The 20,594-nt window shown below is 37.9% G+C and overlaps 1 protein-coding gene across 3 annotated transcripts in view; it reads left to right on the top strand.

The window, feature by feature from the left end:
- LOC134527272 (frizzled-2) overlaps window positions 1-20,594 on the top strand; it is a 735,576-nt gene that overhangs the window by 245,503 nt on the left and 469,479 nt on the right. The window lies entirely within an intron of this gene.

The following is a 20,594-nucleotide window of genomic DNA, read 5'->3' as shown; positions in this document are numbered from 1 at the left end:
GCTGCATCTGCTATCACCAAATTCAAGCTGTGGCAGCCACATGGGTTAAAAATTGCCCGAGGATATAGGTTTAAAATTCTGGTTTGTACACCTTTGTTCACTCCTATCATATTCGCTCCATTATCGTAGCCTTGACCTCTACAATCGTTCATGTCTAAATCAAATTCTTGTACAATCGAATCAAGAAAGAGGCCAGTGAGTCCTGCTCCCGAAGAGTCACTTACTGGCTTGTAAGCAACAAAACACTCTCGCACTTCCACTTCTTCTTCATTAATGTCAATGAACCGAAATGTTAGTGACATTTATTCAATGTGGCTTACATCAGGAGTGCAGTCCATAATGATGGAGAAGTATATATCTGACTTTACCATATTGACTATATTATTTCGAACTTCACTTCCAAGTAAGCCAATTAATTCGTTTTGAATGCGTTTGCTGAAATAGTGGACATTAGTCTCTTTATTTTCAACACGGCAAAGGTGCTCCATCATCACATTGTCAAATTTTCCTAATAATTGCACAAAACCCAAGAAGTTGCCATTATTAGGGGTGTATAATGTTTCAGAGCTCCCTCTAGATGCCAAATTATTGCCTGCCTAGAAGAACACTATCGAAATCATTCTTTCGAGGAAAGCAACCTATCTCGATTTCTCATCTTCAATCTGTTTTTGTAATTGTTTGTCTATCCCGCTACAGTTCTTCAACCTAATCGATGCTTGTATCCATCTGTTCAAAGCACGTCGGTGATCTGAGGATGTTTCGTGTGTTTTGTGACGCGTTGATAAGTGCCGCCAGTCGTCAAATCCTTCTTTTCCCAAATTAGAGTTGGGGTTTGTGTTGAGTAAACGACAGCAAAAACAATATACTTTATCTGCAGATTTAGAGTACACGAGCCATCTTCTTTTAAAAATCTCCCCATTTGGCATTACTTTTTCAAAATGCGAATTTGAAAAATGACGGCCGTCACAATTCTTTGGGTATTTATCGTTTTTCATTTTATTACAAACAGGGCCTCGAAGAAGTATTTAATCTTTTGTTGCAGATTCAATAATAAGCGGCCATTTTGAAATATCATCTAGTTTTCTCTCTTTAAAAGATGATGATAACGATTCATCTGTTACAACTTCTTCTGTAATATTTTGATATGCAGATGAGGTTCCAGGAACAGCTAAATCTTCTTGAAAATGGTGCTGTGTATCTTCAAGATCAGAACTTTTTTCAAGCGGGTCTTTTTCTATTGCTTGTTGATATTGAAGTTCTGGTGATGAAGGGTCAGATAACTATACGACTCTCAAAAATTTTGACAGCAAATTTGCATATTTTTCAGTTTCGGCTTGCTTTATCCGTTTCCTTTTTAAGTTTTGTGCACCAGACAATTTTTTTGAAGACTGTGACATGTTTTTTAATCTGTAAAAGACACATTTAACCATCACTCGTTACATACATGATATCAGGAAATCAGTGACATAAAATAGGACATACTTGAGTTAAAGATTTAAATTCTGATGTGCGATAATCTATTCCCATGGACCCACGCGATCGAAATCGCCGGCAGTATCTAGTTATAAAATAATTAAATTAAGTTTTTTCCTTTATTTAAGTTCAGGGACTATTTAAAAACCCGTTTTTTGCACTTTTAAATAATTACGGACCTGTTTTTAACCACCTTTATTTATCCAACAGTTAGTATAACTGATTGATTTTTTATTTATTTTCCATTCAAAATACGTAAAAACTCAGTTACGCTAATTGTCACTTAAATAACGGCAGTTAAACAGGCCCTTAGACAAAACGTTTTTTAATAGTTATTGGACAAAAAATAAATAACTTTAACAAGAGTGATATATAATATATATACTAGGCCTATACAAATTTGTTAAAACAAACTAGTACCTACACCTTTACCACCTTATATATAAAACGCAGTATAGGCAAAGATTAAATAATAGTTATTACGTAACGGTACATCACTTCCATACAAAAGCTACCATACATACACTATAATAAATACACTACAAAAGCGCAGTACATCGGGCTGCAAGGAGAAACGTACTCGACAAACGCGCATAATCATTAAATGCCTAAGACACCGTGTTTAATCTCGCCGTGCGGTTTCGTTCGTTGATAAGTTGATATGTCTTATCGCAGTACCACAGAATACACTAGAAAGTAGTGGTGCACTGATATGACTTTACCGATTACCGATTCTTGAAACGTCCGCTTTATATGGTAATAAATTATTACGCTATTCATGTTTGGCCTTTGTGTATAATCATATGTTAACATTTAAATAAGTTAAGATTCTTATCGGAAAATAACTGTACTAAAATAACGGAGATAATTTCAGAACGATTGTGAACGTTTAGAACAAGTAAACGTTAATAACATTTCAATGCAATGTATATGTATGGAAATTAAGTGTCGCCAACGTCTTGTCGCTATATGTGTTTCTTATTCGTTAAAACAAACATCGCCGAACATGCACGAAGACGCCATATTTACAAAACTTTGGATACGTTGCTGTTAATATGCGATTAATCGGTATCCGCATCTATGCTCCACTACTAGAAAGGAACTTATATAAACAATACTTACCTACTTCTGTTTTCTATTAAGGATTCTTCTGTAATAATCTAACGACACACACACTGTACAATACAGATATACACTCGCGCATGTTTGAACGACTTGGCAATTCAATAGACAATGCTTGCCAAGCGAAACAAGTGACGGACGAAATTTAACCCCGCGCCCCACTTGCCCATATGAACGACTGGAAATTGGAAGACTCAGGCGCCAAGCAGTTCAAGTAACGGCCGGATGAAGCGCCACTGTACACTGTGGGACACAGGATGTAAATAAACAATTGCTAGTAATGTAATACGAATGAGCCACGTTAAAAGAGCTGTCGTACACATAATCATTATTAATTTGGATTCATTCAATTTGGAGATCTGACACCGTGATTTCGGAGGGCGGGTACCTCAATTCGTCCATTTTCCCGTGAGACCGATCGTCACCGTCGTTCGTCTCATGTGTCGAATGATTTTGGCGCCCCATCCCTTGATGGCGCCTGGTGCGGTCGCACCGCTCGCACCGCCCTAGGACCGGCCCTGGTCTCAACCTTAAGTAGCGGGGCAAAATGCAAAATGCTGGTCCGCAGTAGGTGAACTTACCTCACCTTAACAGTTTTCCATAATTATTTCAATTTGTCGGTTCCAGTTATTCATACATGACACTTATAACAGTGAATGTCCATACATGATGGTCCTTCGCTCATTCTCTCTTCTCATGTCTTTGTGCACCTCGAGAGAATGCAAATCTCCTTTTATAGAAGGTACAGGGATATCTAGTGTTTTCATTCGTCGATGTTTCCTTACTTAGTAAAAACCAACACGAGTCTTCTGCAACGACAATCTCGGTCGTTTGGCAAGGGGAGCAATCTGTTCGTAGATTATGGCATTTTTTTAAATTATGGTTTCTTGCATACTTCCTACCGCATTCTCACACTTGAATATAATGCTAGGCATTTATTAGCACATTCCCTTGTCTCACACAGACGGACATTACTTCCATTCGAGAAAATCTTGACTATACTCGATTATTGTTGGCGAATCTGCAGCCCTTAAAGTCTCCAAGGTTGTTGGCAACACACGTTGAAGTCTTCTGCAGTCTTATGCCGCCATCGGAATCTCTGCAGCTGTTTGCATCGTTGACATAGAACATATTTCGTCGTCTACGTGGCTGTCATCAGGATCTGCGCCGCGCCGTCGCACAGTGGGGCAAAAGGCAGATTTTCTTGGACAAAAAGCCTCTGTCCTCGGATAATTCAAAGTAAATTTACCATATCCCTGTCACTAATTGAGCAAATAAAAAAAAACATTAAGATTTCAGTATGCATAATTTTCTAATTTCAAGATTATCATAAATGTTGATCACAGTAGTAATAACATAAGTTAAAATATAAGTAGAACTCTGGTTTAAAAAAAATTGAAAACTATGTTAAGAACAAATACATCCGCTGTCATTACTTATTCTTAATCTTCAAATAATCTTAACCTAATCATCATCTTCATTGTCACTAAAAACAGAAAATTTACAGACGGAAGGAGATTCAGGTGGGGAAAGAACTTTTGGCGTCATTATTTTACGTTTTCTTGGCAAAAGAGTTCTAATACAGAAAATCACAGAGATACCAGCAAAGAAGTTAAGAATTCCATTTGAAGCAGAAGTTTTAATTTCTTACGTTTTCCTTATTTTTCTGCGCTCATAAGTCCTCTAAAAATCATTCGTTGGGTAACCTTCTGTGTAGGATAAATATCTGTGGCGTAATACAAGAACAACCAATGTCAAATATTCATGATGTTGAGAATGTAGCATTTTAAATTTTATGAAGAATTTCAGTAACAATGATACTGAAAGTACTCTATTCTGGAATTTAATATTTGACACTAATAATTGAGCTTATGAATGCTACTAATTGTGCTATATAAACTTTCTATAGTACCTAAATACTTCAAGATTTTACTGACATTATTTACTTTTGCATTGACAATTTTATTATGACGTTTTAACATTGGCTGTTTTTAGACAATTATTAATCACAAAATTTCTCAAGTGTTTTAATTTTTAGGTATTACAAAATTATTCAGGTACTTGGATTATTAAATTTATGGACATTCGACTTAACTTTTAATCCAATATGCTGATAGAGAGAGAAACAATAAAGAAGAAACTTATTTTATTTTCACTATGTTACAATCTTTCAAGACAATTTCCATCTGGTAAGAACGGGCATATGTTTATCATTCTACAGTAAGAAAAAAACTAAATCACCGATTATAACCAAAATTACGTGAAATTTACTTCACACTGTGTCACATTATTCATAATGATTTTTATATGGTAAGTAAGCTGCACTGTCGTCAGTGTTGCCTGGCACCATATCGTGATAAAATGGCCTACTTTTTCGATGTATAAAGGGCACTAATGTGTGTGGGTCTTTGAGTTGTTCTGCTGACAATCGTATAGGTGACGCATGAATTGGTTACAAGTCATGATTTCCAGGATGTCTACCTCTTCTTGTTAGATTTAAGTTCTTGAAAACATCTTGTGGATTGAAGGAACACCACAACGAAAAAGCAGCACATTCGGAAGCACCGACAACGAAAAGGCAGCACATTCGGAAGCACCGACAACGAAAAGGCAGCACATTTGGAAGCACCGACAACGAAAAGGCAGCACATTTGGAAGCACCGTCAACGAAAAGGCAGCACATTTGGAAGCACCGACAACGAAAAGGCAGCACATTTGGAAGCACCGACAACGAAAAGGCAGCACATTTGGAAGCACCGACAAAGAAAAGGCAGCACATTTGGAAGCACCGACAACGAAAAGGCAGCACATTTGGAAGCACCGTCATCGAAAAGGCAGCACATTTGGAAGCACCGACAACGAAAAGGCAGCACATTTGGAAGCACCGACAACGAAAAGGCAGCACATTTTGGAAGCACCATCGAATAAGGAAGCACATTTGGAAGTTCCATCAACAAAAAAAAAAAGGCTAAAAGGAAGCACAAGTTACGAGATCTAAGTATTAGTTAGAAATCAGAATACAAGAAATAAAAACATTAAATTCTTATAATTTAAATTATTTATTTTATTTCTTTACATTATACAAATGCAAGTGAAACAAACCATTATTGTATGTAGCCAGCTTTCCTCAGTTCCATGAGTATGAAGGATAATTCTTTGATGCACGAATAGTTTCCTGCACAAAGCGAACCATGTAGAAGTCTTAGCCGGTCAACCAATATGTTTGGATCTTACCATGATGTGTAATCATTCTCTTCTACCACCATCTTCCTTGCACGTTTATAATAAATATTATGATCTCTGGTGTCTTCCGTTTTACCACTAACCTCAGGGTAACTTTCATTTTTGAAACGGTGATCATCACAAGCTTGATCAGATTTATTTAATATATCACGTCGTTTCCACCGTTTCGGTCTCAGGACACCGCCACATTCTTCGATCTTGTCAGTTTTAGGTGCTTCATCATAGTCTATGTCTTTGTCAACATCCTCAGAGTCACTGTAACAATCACCGTAGAAGGAATCGTCTTCACCCAATTTACCGTAATAAATCAATGTTGATGATGTTGAAGTGTCTTCACCGTCTTCATGCTTCCTTTTTAGGAGTCCATCATTTTTACAAAGTAGGAAAGATCTACTTGAATTCGGCTGGAATATATTCTCACTTTTCACGTTAAGGATTCTTCCATTGTATTCATTCTTCCGTAAATCATCAACCTCCTTCAATATAAGTTCTTTGTCGAGATCGGAAGAGCCAAGAAAATTATTGTCGTAATGCAGATCACTCTTCCTTAGTCTAGTAGATTCATCGTTGTCCTCTAGCTTGTACGCAGGCTTGGCATTACAAGTTCTGCCATGTCTTTTTAGGCTCTCTCTCCGCGTAAACGACTTTCTACATCTAACACAACTTATCATATTGCGCAGTGGATTTTTAACACAGTCATTCTTCTCGTGTTGTATTTTATTCTTTCTCAAGATAAACTCTTTGCTGCAAAACTTACACCTATGTTCTTTCGATACAGCGTCAGATCCCAAATCGGAATTCATATTAGTTACTTATGCTAGCTTGTGAACTCCTCATTGTTGAGCAAATATAGAGTTATAGTCCAAGCCAGAATCAGTTTTGAATTTGTTGTGATTTTTTTATTAATTTTTTATTAATTTTTTCTGTAATTTTATGATAACAAAGAAAACTTGTGGCGGTTTTCTCCGTGTGCTCCCGATTATTCTTGTCAATATTATGGTGGTTTTCTCCGTGTGCTCCTGAATATTCTTGTCAATATTTTGATGGTTTTCTCCGTGTGCTCCTGATTATACTTGACAATATTTTGATGCTTTTCTGCAAGTGCGTCTGGTTACAGATGAGCAATTGATCTCTTCATGAAGAATTTTTTTTATTTAATGAGTCATGTTAATTTATTTAAGATTACATTTAATAAGTGAATTTCTGCTACTTAATCAACACTTGCAATATTTTTATCAGGTGGAAATTAAAAAAAAATATCATTTCTCAGTCAAATAATAATAATCTCTGAGAAATCTAAGAAGCACTAACAGGAAGGACGGACTTCCTTCTCCTTGGAGTCTAGCGAAGCCATCCTTCTTTTGCGATCGTTAGTGAGCATCCCGCATCCCGCATAAAAGAACTAAATATTATTTACCTACAAGCAACATGTGGCGACATCTGTTGTTGAAAAGCAGAACTACATGCATAAAGTACTTTTGCATGAGATATATTAATTCTCACTGATTTAATATAAAAAAAATTCTATTTAAGTAATGGATCTAATTTAAAACACTCAATTGGTATCTGGCATTAGTCTCAGTAACTAATATGAATTCCGATTTGGGATCTGACGCTGTATCGAAAGAACATAGGTGTAAGTTTTGCAGCAAAGAGTTTATCTTTAGAAAGAATAAAAGACAACACGAGAAGAATGACTGTGTTAAAAATCCACTGCGCAATATGATAAGTTGTGTTAGATGTAGAAAGTCGTTTACGCGGAGAGATAGCCTAAAAAGACATGGCAGAACTTGTAACGCCAAGCCTGCGTACAAGCTAGAGGACAACGATGAATCTACTAGACTAAGGAAGAGTGATCTGCATTACGACAATAATTTTCTTGGCTCTTCCGATCTCGACAAAGAACTTATATTGAAGGAGGTTGATGATTTACGGAAGAATGAAGACAATGGAAGAATCCTTAACGTGAAAAGTGAGAATATATTCCAGCCGAATTCAAGTAGATCTTTCCTACTTTGTAAAAATGATGGACTCCTAAAAAGTAAGCATGAAGACGTTGAAGACAATTCAACATCATCAACATCGAATTATTACGGTAAATTGGGTGAAGACGATTCCTTCTACGGTGATATTTACAGTGACTCTGAGGCTGCTGACAAAGACATAGACTATGATGAAGCACCTAAAGCTGACAAGATCGAAGAATGTGGCGGTGTCCTGAGACCGAAACGATGGAAACGACGTGATATATTAAATAAATCTGATCAAGCTTGTGATGATCACCGTCTCAAAAATGAAAGTTACCCTGAGGTTGGTGGTAAAACGGAAGACACCAGACATCATAATATTTATTATAAACGTGCAAGGAAGATGGTGGTAGAAGAGAATGATTACACATCATGGAAATATCCAAACATATTGGTTGACCGGCAAAGACTTCTACATGGTTCACTTTGTGCAGGAAACTATTCGTGCATCAAAGAAATACCCTTCATACTCATGGAACTGAGGAAAGCTGGCTACTTACAATAATGGTTTGTTTTACTTGCATATGTATAATGTAAAGAAATAAAATAAATAATTTAAATTATAAGAATTTAATTTTTTTATTTCTTGTATTCTGATTTCTAACTAATACTTAGATCTCGTAACTTGTGCTTCCTTTTATCCTTTTTTTTTTTGTTGATGGAGCTTCCAAATGTGCTGCCTTATTCGATGTTGCTTCCAAAATGTGCTGCCTTTTCGTTGTCGGTGCTTCCAAATGTGCTGCCTTTTCGTTGTCGGTGCTTCCAAATGTGCTGCCTTTTCGATGACGGTGCTTCCAAATGTGCTGCCTTTTCGTTGACGGTGCTTCCAAATGTGCTGCCTTTTCGTTGATGGTCCTTCTATTTTTAATGTTGTTTTGACTCTAGTATTAATGTAGATGGTTCTTGATTTGACTAGCGTATTATTCCATACTGTGCATGTATATAAGCGAGTCCTAGACAGCAGGACGCTCAGTTTGTTACTGACGTCGGTGGTGTAAGGATCGCCTAGTTTGTTTCTTCTGGTGCATGAGTCGTGTCAATTAGCTGTTCTTGAGACCTCGATGGCATCTTTACCGACTTTAACGTCGAACTCGGAGGTTGTACCATCGTCTACGGGAACCTTTACGACAGCTACGACGGAGAAGGTGCAGACGCCGTTGGCAACGACGACGACGTCAACATTGGAGGAGATTTCAACAGATGTGATACCACCATCATCCGAAGTTTCATCATCAGCAATGGATTCTTCAACTAATGAAGAGCGTACATTGCGTCAGTGCAAATACTGTGACGCATCATTTACTATCACCTCAAATGCTCGCAGACATGAAAGAAGCAGTTGTTCTAATAATGTTAAAAGAATACAATTTCAGTGCAATAAGTGCAAAAAACTAATTTCACGTCTTGATAGCTTACATCTTCATTATAAAAAATGCTCCGAGAAAGTAAAGTGCGAGTATAATGAACCTGGTTATTGTTTTGACTCATGTGTTGTACCAGCTGATGAGACTATATAAGTGAGACCCTGGTTATATGGACTTCAGTCCGTCTCTGGCTGCGGTGATGAACGGATCGGATAGTTAGACTTGTATAACATAATAGACCTGTATCTAGCTATTCTTGAGAACTCGATGGCATCATTACCACTATCTACGCCAACCTGGATCGAAGGTCTACCATCATCAGTGCAGAGCACGATGACAACAACAGCTACACCTGCTCTCTCAGCACAGCAGGAGATTTCGACGCGTGCAACATCTTCCGCAGAGCAGACCTCAACGGCTTCAGAAGTTAACATGACAGCCGTGTTACAATGGTTGTCAACAGTTCCTGTGGCATTGATGAAGGAAGGAGCATCCAACGGTGTTCCATCACCCGACTGCACGTACTGTGAGAAGATCAAAAACTTGAAATTATGGGATTATGTACTACACAATTGTAGTAATAACTCTGAACGCATTAAATATCAGTGCAACAGGTGTTTAAGCAAGTTTGTACAATATGGAAGATTAAAATGGCACCTCAGGAATTGTGATAGACTGGCTGTACATTCATCGGAATCAAGCTGTATATTTTGTAACAAAACATTGGCAAATATTCAAAGTGCACAACGACACGAAATATATCACTGTCCTTTTAATGAAGTCGATAATTCGTCTTTGTGTGAAAATTGTGGTGTACCAATATGTCTAGCTGATAAACTGAATAGACATTTAAAGTCATGTAAAGGACATAGTCCATATAGTAAGAAGACTGTTTGAATCGAGAGATCCACGAAACTTTGGTAATTTGTCTGTGTGTTTTTTGTACTTTTGGTAGTGTATAATTTATGTAACAAAAGTTTTTTTAAAAGAACTTGCGGTGTTTTTTATTTTCTCAAACCTGACACATTAGTGGTACTTTTTTAAAATATTAAAGTTGTTTTGTATCGGCCAGGGATCGAACCAAGGACCTAAGTCGATCTAATCAATCAGTATATAGATTACAAATTTATTTAATGAATTTTGAATTTTTTCCCGAATCTCTAGCATTAAAATTACGCATTTCCAATATGGTGGTCTTGATGTCTGATAGGATGATGGTTGTAGAGGATTTAGAGTCGCTTTACGAATGTTGAACATGGTTTATTGAAATTATTATTTTTTATGTAAAATTAAACATTATTGCATCGATCGGGTATCGAACTGAGGACAGGAGCGGATCGAATCAATATGTAAATTAATGAGTGATTTATTTAATTAATTTTGGAACTTTTCCCGAATTCCTAGCTAAATAATTATGGATTTTCAAGATGGCGTCCAAATTTCAAGATGGCAGGTGTCACAGTAATAATTGATTACTGCACTCTAGTGGGTGAGAATTCAACTAACGTGGCGTCAGCGCACTCTCGCCGACGATACAATGATGATGGCTTCCAGCATCGAAGACAAGATGGCGGACATTACGTCATACTAGGTGACGATATATATATGCTTTGAAAAAAAGTGGTGGGAGTCAGTATGCCAGCAGCTACCGCGGGGGAAGGATCGGTCGTCATTTTTATTTTTTTGCCCTCACCGGGTTCGAACCGAGGACTCCGAACTCCGTGTCGTAAATGTTTAAATTTTATTATTTAATTTTTTTATGATTTTTAAAAAAATTCATTAAAATCGGATAATAAATAAAAAAGTTAAAGATGGCGACCGTAACGGAAAATGCAACGGTGACGTCATAATTCAAAATGGCGGAAAACACAATTCCGGAAAGTTCGAGAATACAAAATGACGTCATCCAAGATGGCGGATCCAAGATGGCGGATCCAAGATGGCGGATCCAAAATGGCCATCGGGGTCAAGGTCAATGCCAAAGGTCAAGGTCACATCCATCCAAGATGGCCGCTGTGACGTCACAATCCAATATGGCGGTCAGCACCACAGGCACCACAGCCAGAAGCCAGGCGCAGGAGCCCCATTCATATACTACTAATATACATCGAACAATAATTAAATGCATCCCATTTGGTCTTATAACCATTAGCAATATTTTCCAAAACCGCCGCTATAAAGTAAGCGCAGCTAAGCTGGGATCGCACGTGCGATGGTGGCTAGGCGGGCGACGCGACGGCGCGCCGCTCGGCTCGGAGCGACGTGGTGGGGGTAGCTCCCCATAAGCCAGCCTAAGAGCACAGTCCAGGCGTGCGCAACGCTATCCTGTGCGCGGCGCGACATTTCTTGTCCTGTTTCTCCCATTTTTGCTCGCTCTTCGAGGATGATGACGGCGCTGTTTGTCATGTGTTATTGTTTTACTTTAGTGCGTTTAGTGCGACGTTTAAAAAGTTTGTTTTAATTACTAAGTTAAGTTATTTGTTATGGCCTTGAGTAAGTTAACAGTCTCGGACATAAAAACACTGGTGTTTCTAATTTGTCATTGTAAAGGAAAATACACCAAAAAATAAATTTCATGTGCAAGTTTTGTTTCAGTGATTGTAGACAAAACGACAGACATATCTTTATTTCAATTGGTTATAGTTTTTCGCAATGTGTTACCTAACTGACAAGCAGTAGAACGATTCTGGCAGTTTGTAAATCCTCCAGGACATGATGCTGCGTCAATCGCAGAATGTATTCGCATTGTTTTGGAAAGTATTGTTGACAAACCCGAGAAATAGATATCTCAGAGTTATGATGGGGCTAGTGAAATGAGTGGGCATTACAATGGTGTTCAGGCCATTATTCAAGTAAATTATATATATGCACATTACGTGCATTGTTATGCGCATCAGTTGAATTTAATTGTGGCACATTCTACAAGCCAAAACCAACAGGTCCGTGTATTCTTTTCCAATTTGAGTGATATAACTTACTTCTTTAGCCACTCACCACAGAGAATTGCTGTTCTTGATGGCGTTGTTGGCAGGAGAATTCCTCGTGTTTCTTCTACAAGATGGAATTTTAAGAGTCGTACTATTAACACGGTGTACGAGTACAGAAAACAACTGATTGAATGCATGAACGAAATTGAGTCGTCATGCAAGCAGTCAACAACAATCAACCAGTCGTCGGGAGCTATTCGGCGCATGTTGAATGATCCAGTGTTTGTATTTTTGCTGACAGTTTTTCACAATATAATGCCGTACGTAGACATTTTGTTTAATCAGCTACAAAAAAGGAGCATCGATGACGATAAAGTCAGGAAACATGTTGACAGTTTTCGACTTTCATTTGAGAAAGAAAGAGAGAATATGGATAAAGTGAGAATGCGAACTGAAATGTCGGTGCCAGAGCAGCATTCTAAAAAAAGGAAAGTGGAAGATGTTCATGTAAATAGAACTGTTGCAGCCAAGGAAGTATGTGATGTGATTACTAATCAAGTAAAGGAGAGGTTTTCTTTCACAACATATTATTCTGCGGTATGCCTTTTTGATTCCGAAAACTTCCAGGAATATGGTAAGAAATTTCCTGTTCATCTTATTGAACAAACAACCAAAACTTATCCTTTCTTAGATAAGGCTCGTTTGAAAACTGAGCTAGCAGTAATTTACAAGCGACACGACTTCGAGATATGGATAGATCAGCTAGTCTTCTGCAGTTTGTCCTTGAAAACAATTTACAGACCATGTTTACGGAAACACACAAATTGTTACTTATTATTTCAACTGTTCCGATGACTACAGCTGAAGCTGATGAACGATGTTTCTCAACCCTGACGAGGATAAAAAAACATTTTTAAGAAGTACAATGTGTGAAGACAGACTCAGTGCGTTAGCCATGCTTTCAATAGAAAAAGACATGACAAACCAAATACCAAATTTTATTGTCATGGTCAATGAATTATTTTCTTCTAAAAAACATAGGTTAGATTTAGTTAATAATAACTGCACTTAAGCATTTCAATATCAATAATATTCTAAATAATATCCTCACATTATGTTTTCCTATGTTGTTAAAACCAGAGTTCGTAAATTGTTCAACTTCATTTTTAGGCGAAATGAATTGTTCAGCTAATTTTACAGTGAATTGTTCAGATTCGTTTCAAGTTAAGATGTATATAGTGATGCTCAAAGAATGTTCTCTCAAAGGAAAACATTAAAAACTAAATTAAATTTGTGAATACCATATGTTTATATTACTATTGTACTACTGTAATTATATTTTAGTGCTTAAGGAAAGTAAGTTCAAAGGAAAAGTATAAACTATCGGTAATTCAAATTTTGTAAGTCAATGCTGTATTTAAATATTGTAAATGTAATGCTGTTGTAAATACAATATATCTATTTATATATAATTACCAACAAAACAATGGATAAAATGATAGACCTTATTTAAAACTGGTTACATGAATAACACTCTTGCTAGCAAACTGTATCAGAATTTTGTGTACTTTATATTTTATGGTAATCATTTGTATTTATTTTTAAAAAGACTTCACACTGCATAATTTAACATTTGCTATATTATCAGTGTGAGCGGCATATCCGTAGGCTATTTTGTAGGTAAAAACATCACTTTCGCCCCACAATAACTTGGAAAAAATTGTTGGTATTTATGTGATTTAAAATGCCCAAAAGGCACCATTTTACACCTTAAAATCCAATTTTTTCCAGGGGGTGGCCCCCGGACCCGCCGCTTTAAAAGGGAGGGGGGTCGGTGATTCTTTATATAAAGAGCCCAATGCTGTGAGCCCCATTTTCAAAAGGCACCAGCCGCCACTGCTCACAATACATTTGCGAGAGCGCTTTGGCAACTTTGTTCTCGGTCCCAAGATCATGATGCTTGTTATTGTTAAAGTGGACTATCTTACTATCCAACAAGCAAGCAAACAAGCAGCCAACCTAGTGCTCGATTGTCTGTGAACAACTAGAAAGGGCCTAGTTCAAGTTAATCTGAGAAACGTTACATCACGAAAAAAACATGGAAACACTAATTTTCGTAAATTGTGTAATTTCTTTCAGCCTTAGTCAGGAGGCGACTAGTAAAAGCAACGAATTCCAGATATATGTAACACAAATTATTATTCGAAACTAGGAAGTTGGAAGGACTGAAGGTTGACTGAAGGTTTAACTTAACAGAAGCATGTTGCTGTTCTGCTCCCCAAACAAAACCAACATTTTTCCTCTTGAGGTATTTGGAAGAATCTGCCAACAGTTCGCTCGACAGGCGGACTCGCAGTGTAACGGGTCTCACTTGAGCGTGTGATATTAGCTTTCCATTAAACAGGGCCGGTTTCCCCACAGCGGGATATAGTGAGACACCAACCCTTGGCAGCAATGTAGCTGATTTAATACAATGCATTTTGTTGCTGCATTTTGTTGCTGACGCAGCTCTATAGTGGGTGCTAGCTCCTAGGAATTTTGGTATTCGTGGTTGGACATTCGGGGGATAAATGAGGCCGTTTCAAGCAATGGCTCTCCGCGTGGAGAACACATAGAGGATGCTATAAATATATTTTTTGTTAGTTCGCGAAGCTTCGACCATAGTTCCAGTAAGGCGCCAGCAGAATTGTATGATACCATATCCCAAGGAAATGTCTTTTTCGGCTATGCTTCTTAGAGCTATCTTCAAGCTGTGTTGATCCTTCATGTGTTCTGGAAGCTCTGTCTGCATATTGCAGGGCAAATGATAGCCCTTTATTCTAGAGAATATTTTAAGTAACAGGTGAATCGCATTATATAACTTCGACTAGAACCCTTTTTCTTCCGTTACACCAAAAACTAAATATTACTTGTGAGAGATCTGAAATAAGAGTTAAAAACAACTAAGTATTTATGTTAAAGGCGGTGCATTAGCCTTTATTATCATTTGGAAAAAAAATTAAAAATAATCCTTAGAAATCAACATAAACGCCGTATTGTTAAAACCTATTTAAGTATATAGTATGTGAAGTACTAATACGTATTTTTTATTCTTGTAATGTAAATATTATGTTTGGATTTCTGCCAACCTAAACACTTTCTAATGTTATTTCAATAGTTTAAGTGATGAGATTGGAAACTAGCTAAAAGATTACATACATTTGCCTATTTGGTTTGGTGCACTGATACTGGGTTTGAAAAAATTACACAAACACAGTGTGTAATAGAGGTTATTTGGCTGTACAGACACAACAGGCAAACAATGCAGGGAAATTCCAAGGAAATAATTTTGAAGAGATAAGGGTCTAAATATCTATTGGCACAAATACCTAGTCGCCTCTATACCCAACAATCTCAATTGGCACGCACTGTTTCCATTGTGCTACTATGGGACTTTTATTTTAAAATAAATTTTAAAAGTATCCTTTCACTTGCAAGCAGAACGTGGTTTATAAAAGTAGTTCCAGTGAGAACTACACAAAATATTTTAATGGATTTTTTTTTTCAGAACAATTGTTTTTTTTAAACCAGTAGACTCGAATTTTATTAATGGGAAAGAATAATTTGATTAAAAGCTAAATCAGCATTTGTTATTAATACATCTGTGTGATGCGATGGTAGAATAGGCTTGTTCTCCCAAGGTCAGTATTCCATAAGGAAAAGACATAATGATTGCTTACAATAAAAGCTATGACTTCTTTTATTTCTGTTAGATTATTTCGGCATCGCCTTAGTAGATTCTATAGATTTGGGTTCAGTGGTTGCTCATCACGCCTAATAGGTGAGGCATATTTACACTAGCCTACACAAGAGACTGGTTCGCAGCTAGCTATTGGATATCCCTGTTTAAGAACCCTTGCTCGAGAATCGATGTTGGCCACCCTGACTGGTACAACCTCACCGACCCTTGCAATGTTTCGAACTACCAGGAGTGTCTTCATTCCTAACTTCATATCTGGTTCAATCGGGTAGCTCATGTAGCCCCTAGGGTCTCCCCTAATCCTAGCTGCTATTATCTGCTTATGGTTTGCTGAAATTGAAATAGATTTGCTAAATATCATTTGCATTTCAGTAACATCAAATTGTTCGGGGGTAAACAAGGCCACCTCTTCATCTTTAATACGCAGTACCAGTCCTTTCATTTCAATAACGAATCTGTACCTATGCATGATGTCCACTTCTAAAATTACCTCATCGGTGATATCAGCTAAAACAAAATCTCTGATAATTTCCAAGTTCCAATCCTTACCTCCAAATACAGCTGTTCATACTTAGGTGAAGTGTCTCCGGTGGCTGTTTTGAGTCTAAATGGGATGGGTGTTTTCTTCTGCTTTTCTTTACTTACAACGTCTGTGTGAATAATAGATGCTGATGTCCATGTGTTAACAGTAAGTAAACACTGTCTACAAATGATTCATCCATTAAGCAACAAACTATCATGGCCTCTACGAAATACAGATACAGGAAATACCCTAGGCGTTAACATTTTCTGTAGAGTTGGCATGCGCCCCTCACACCAGCTTTTGTTTGTTTCCTTGTTGATCTTCCTGTTTCTCTTCCTGCTACTATTTCTTTATGCATGTCGGGCTGTTCCACTGAATGTGTCCTGGTTGATTACAGACGAAGCACCGTGGGCATCCTCCTAATCTCTCGATCTGGTTACCTGGAGTATCATTCAGCAGCTTCTTCATTGCCCTGAGAATATCTACTTCATTAGTGGTGTTTCTGGCACTTGCTCCATTGTATGGCTCCAGTCCAGCTCTCCTAGTCCTGATGCTTGTGTTTCTTGAGGCACTGCATGCTGCCTCGATTTTCAGGGCATGGGCCAAGGTCTCGCAGCTCTTCTTGTGCCCGGCCAAACGAAAAGTTTGCTGAACTTCCACATCTCTGAGTCTGTCAATAAAACCACTGGTAGCTATCTGCTGGCGGAACTCCGTTCCTGCTTCTGGGTAGACGAGCTGTAAGAGTCGCTGGATGTCGGCTTCGAATATTTGGAGAGTTTCTGAAGATCGCTGTTTACATGTCTTCAGTGATGTTCTATTCACCTCGCTCATGTGCTGGTCGCAATACCTCAGCTCAAGGGACTCTACTAATATTCCATAGTCTTTCTGGTCTGGAACTGGTATGGTCTGCAGCAGATCTAGCGGAGATCCTCGCAGGGCCAAGACGAGTGCCATAGCCTTTTCTTCCTCGTCCCAACCATTCACTTCAGCAGCTGCCTCGTACTTTCGCCTGTATACAACACGTGATGATTGGCCATCAAAGGTGGATGACTTGATTTTTAATGGCCAGTTAAACCTTCCACCTTCACGTCTCCGGAAAAACTACTCCGTTTCGTAGCAGATGTAGCTTTCTTGATCATCCGACGGCATTCTTCAGTTACAGCTGCTATTCGCGGTTCGGAGGCCTGCTCGAGTTGAGCTAGCTTTTGCGCCGTCATTTCTTCATGTTCTGCTAGATGTTGCTCCAAACACTGCACAGTGCCTTCCAAATAGATTCTTATTTCGTCAATCTTTTTCTTAATTTATTCTTTTTCAGCAACTATTTAGTTTCGCATCTCCTCTTGGTTGTTCTTGATGTCTTTTATTTCCGTCATCATGGCATTCTTTATCTCTTCTTGGCATCAATTTTTTTTCTTGATCTCTTCCTGGCCATCCTTCATTTCGTTCTTCATTTCTTCCTGGCCATTTTTTATTTCCGCCTGACCCTTCTTCATTTACTCCTGGCCCCTTTTCATTTCACTCATATCATTTTCAACTCGGCTATAAAAGCCATTACATTCATAAGCTCGTCGGTAGCCATCTTTCTTGTTTTCATACACTACCTGTATGTCAATATCACTACTATCTCATGATCAACAGTGTAATTTGACCTACGTGATACCTAAACTCCTACTGAAAATTAACACTTACTTTACTATAAATACACTCAAAACTAACTACAGTTTCTAAACTAATTCATTTCTAAATTTTTAATTTTTAAAAACTACCTTAAAAAACTTAACTCTAAATATATTAATTTGGGCTATCCCACTTCTGACAACAAAATGTTACGATTTATAATGTGGGGAGAACTGGGTTCGTAAGGCATAACCCAATAAGTTTTATAACAGTTTTATTGATTACTAATATTTACATTATTATTAAATAATTGTACTTGAAAATTACCGATCACAAATCAATGGCATTTAAAAATATTTATCAAGACACTCAATGTCTATAAAGTTACGCAGTTCGCACTCATCACTGGAGCTAGGCTCAACACTGGTTCGCCCCTTTCCTCGCGTCTGCCCACACCCAGTCTCGCGCCACTCTCAGTTGCCGCAATCTCGCGATCCAGTCTAACTCTGCATCGTGTCACTATCAAGGGAGGGGGGGGGGTCTCTCATCCTCTTCTCCGATGTCGCACTTCCCTTCGCTCGGAATCCGCTCGGAACTGTCGCGGGATGTGCTCGGAACTCCGGCGGAGACCGGCTTCGCGGCTTAAGTACTTAGACAGCCTTCTGGAACTGACTAGAGCAGATGTGACGAGTCGCGTCATCGCGGGCCAACCCGAAGCCCAAAAGGTTGAGAAGGGCACCTTTATTTCTTGCCACTTCGCATGGTGGTCTACGAAATTCCCAAGGCCGCTGAGCGATAGGCAACAGCGCCGAGGTAGAACGATGTACGTGGAACGGTGTGTGAAAGGGGGTTAGCGACGACACTTGTAATCCGGACCAGGTACACGTGGCATGCCTTACATCAGTGGAGGTCACGTGACACCAGTGTTCTAGCAGGGCCGTCAGCCAGCTCCCAATCTGGTGTGTGTCATGGTCTTCTTTGCATTCGTAACTATATATATATATAATCCATAATTATTATGCTGGAAATTCGGGGAAAAAATTAAAATTTATATAATAATTAATCAATGAAATTTTAATAACATTTTATTTTAAAAACGCACTAAAATCATGAAGCTCGAGATCGGAGTCCTCAGTTCCAATCCGGTGAGGGAAAAAAAAATGGTGACCGATCCTTCCTGAACGGAAGCCGCCGGCAGACTGAACTTACACCACTTATGCAAAGGTATATATATCGAGAGCTGGTATGACGTCATGTCCACCATCTTGTTTTGGTCTGCTAGATGTCACTGCCACCATTTTGGTTTAGTTGTTATCTGCTAGAGTGCAGCAATCATTAATTATTAATGTGACGCCCACCAACTTTAAATTTGGACGCCATTTTGTAAATTCGTAATTGTTTAGCTAGAAATTCCAAAAAAATTCCCAATTTCATTTATAAAATTTTCAAATAATATAATGATTGATTCGAACGATTACTGTCCTTAGTTCAATCCATTGGTGATGCAAAAAAAATATTTTTTGTAAAATATAAACGTATTTAAATAATCATGTTCAAAATCTTAAAAGAGTATTAATTTCCTCATATACCAGCCTTCAGTAAGTCGTTATGATCGCCATCTGGGATATACGTAATTATTTAGCTAGAAATTCACGAAAAGTTCCTATATTCATTAAATAATCGTGCAATCAATATGTAGATTTATTCTATCGACTCATGTCCTCGGTTCAATACATGTCCAATGCAAAAATAGTAATTTAATTAAATATAACATCGATATAACATAAAATAGACAGGATCTAAAAAAAATTTTACAAATGAAATTTATTAAATAGATCTAATACTTCTACAGGGACACTTGGTAAAGTAAGAAATTCAAGAAACATTTAGTTCCGCATTGGTTTGAACCGTCTAATACGTAGCTCCAATATGTTTACTGAAGACAGAGACCAGATAGATCCTTTTCCTACATAGTCATTTTCCCTGACAAAGTTTCTCGATACTATGTTTAACAGACTGCTTCACGTCGTCGGGATTGTAAATGGGAGTATTCACAGTCTTTAAAGCTAACTTCTTCTCTTGGTCCTCGAACGGATACGTTTTACCATAAATACAGTCCAGCCAGAAGTTATATTTTAAAGTTTCGTTTGTTGCTACTTCATCAGTAAGCTGATTGATAATGTTCTGCCTGATATCGTGAAGAAAAGTACAAATGTCTTTCGACAAACTAAATGTATTTAAATAATAGTAGTTTTTTGGCATTCCAACAAATGCAGAGTTGGCCAAATGGATCCATTATCATTTACCTGCACAGTCTGAGGCTTAGATTCGCGTCCAGAAGTCATCGCAAACCGGTTGCCGTCCATCTGTTTGTGTGCTTGCACGCATACGAGTCTTCAGTCTAAAGCATGGAGTCTAAATGTCTGCAGGTAGTTTATTTGTATGCACACTTACTTCACCTTTACATTTTTTTTCGCATGCCGTCTTAAACTGTCAATATGTGTAAACCAAACATGACACTCATCGCAGTGGAACTTCATACAAGAAGTATTCTTCATG

This window comes from Bacillus rossius, chromosome 1, assembly GCF_032445375.1.
Source record: "Bacillus rossius redtenbacheri isolate Brsri chromosome 1, Brsri_v3, whole genome shotgun sequence".
NCBI lineage: Eukaryota > Metazoa > Arthropoda > Insecta > Phasmatodea > Bacillidae > Bacillus > Bacillus rossius.
Note: the sequence above shows the minus strand (reverse complement) of the source record. Positions and strands in the feature narration are given on the sequence as shown.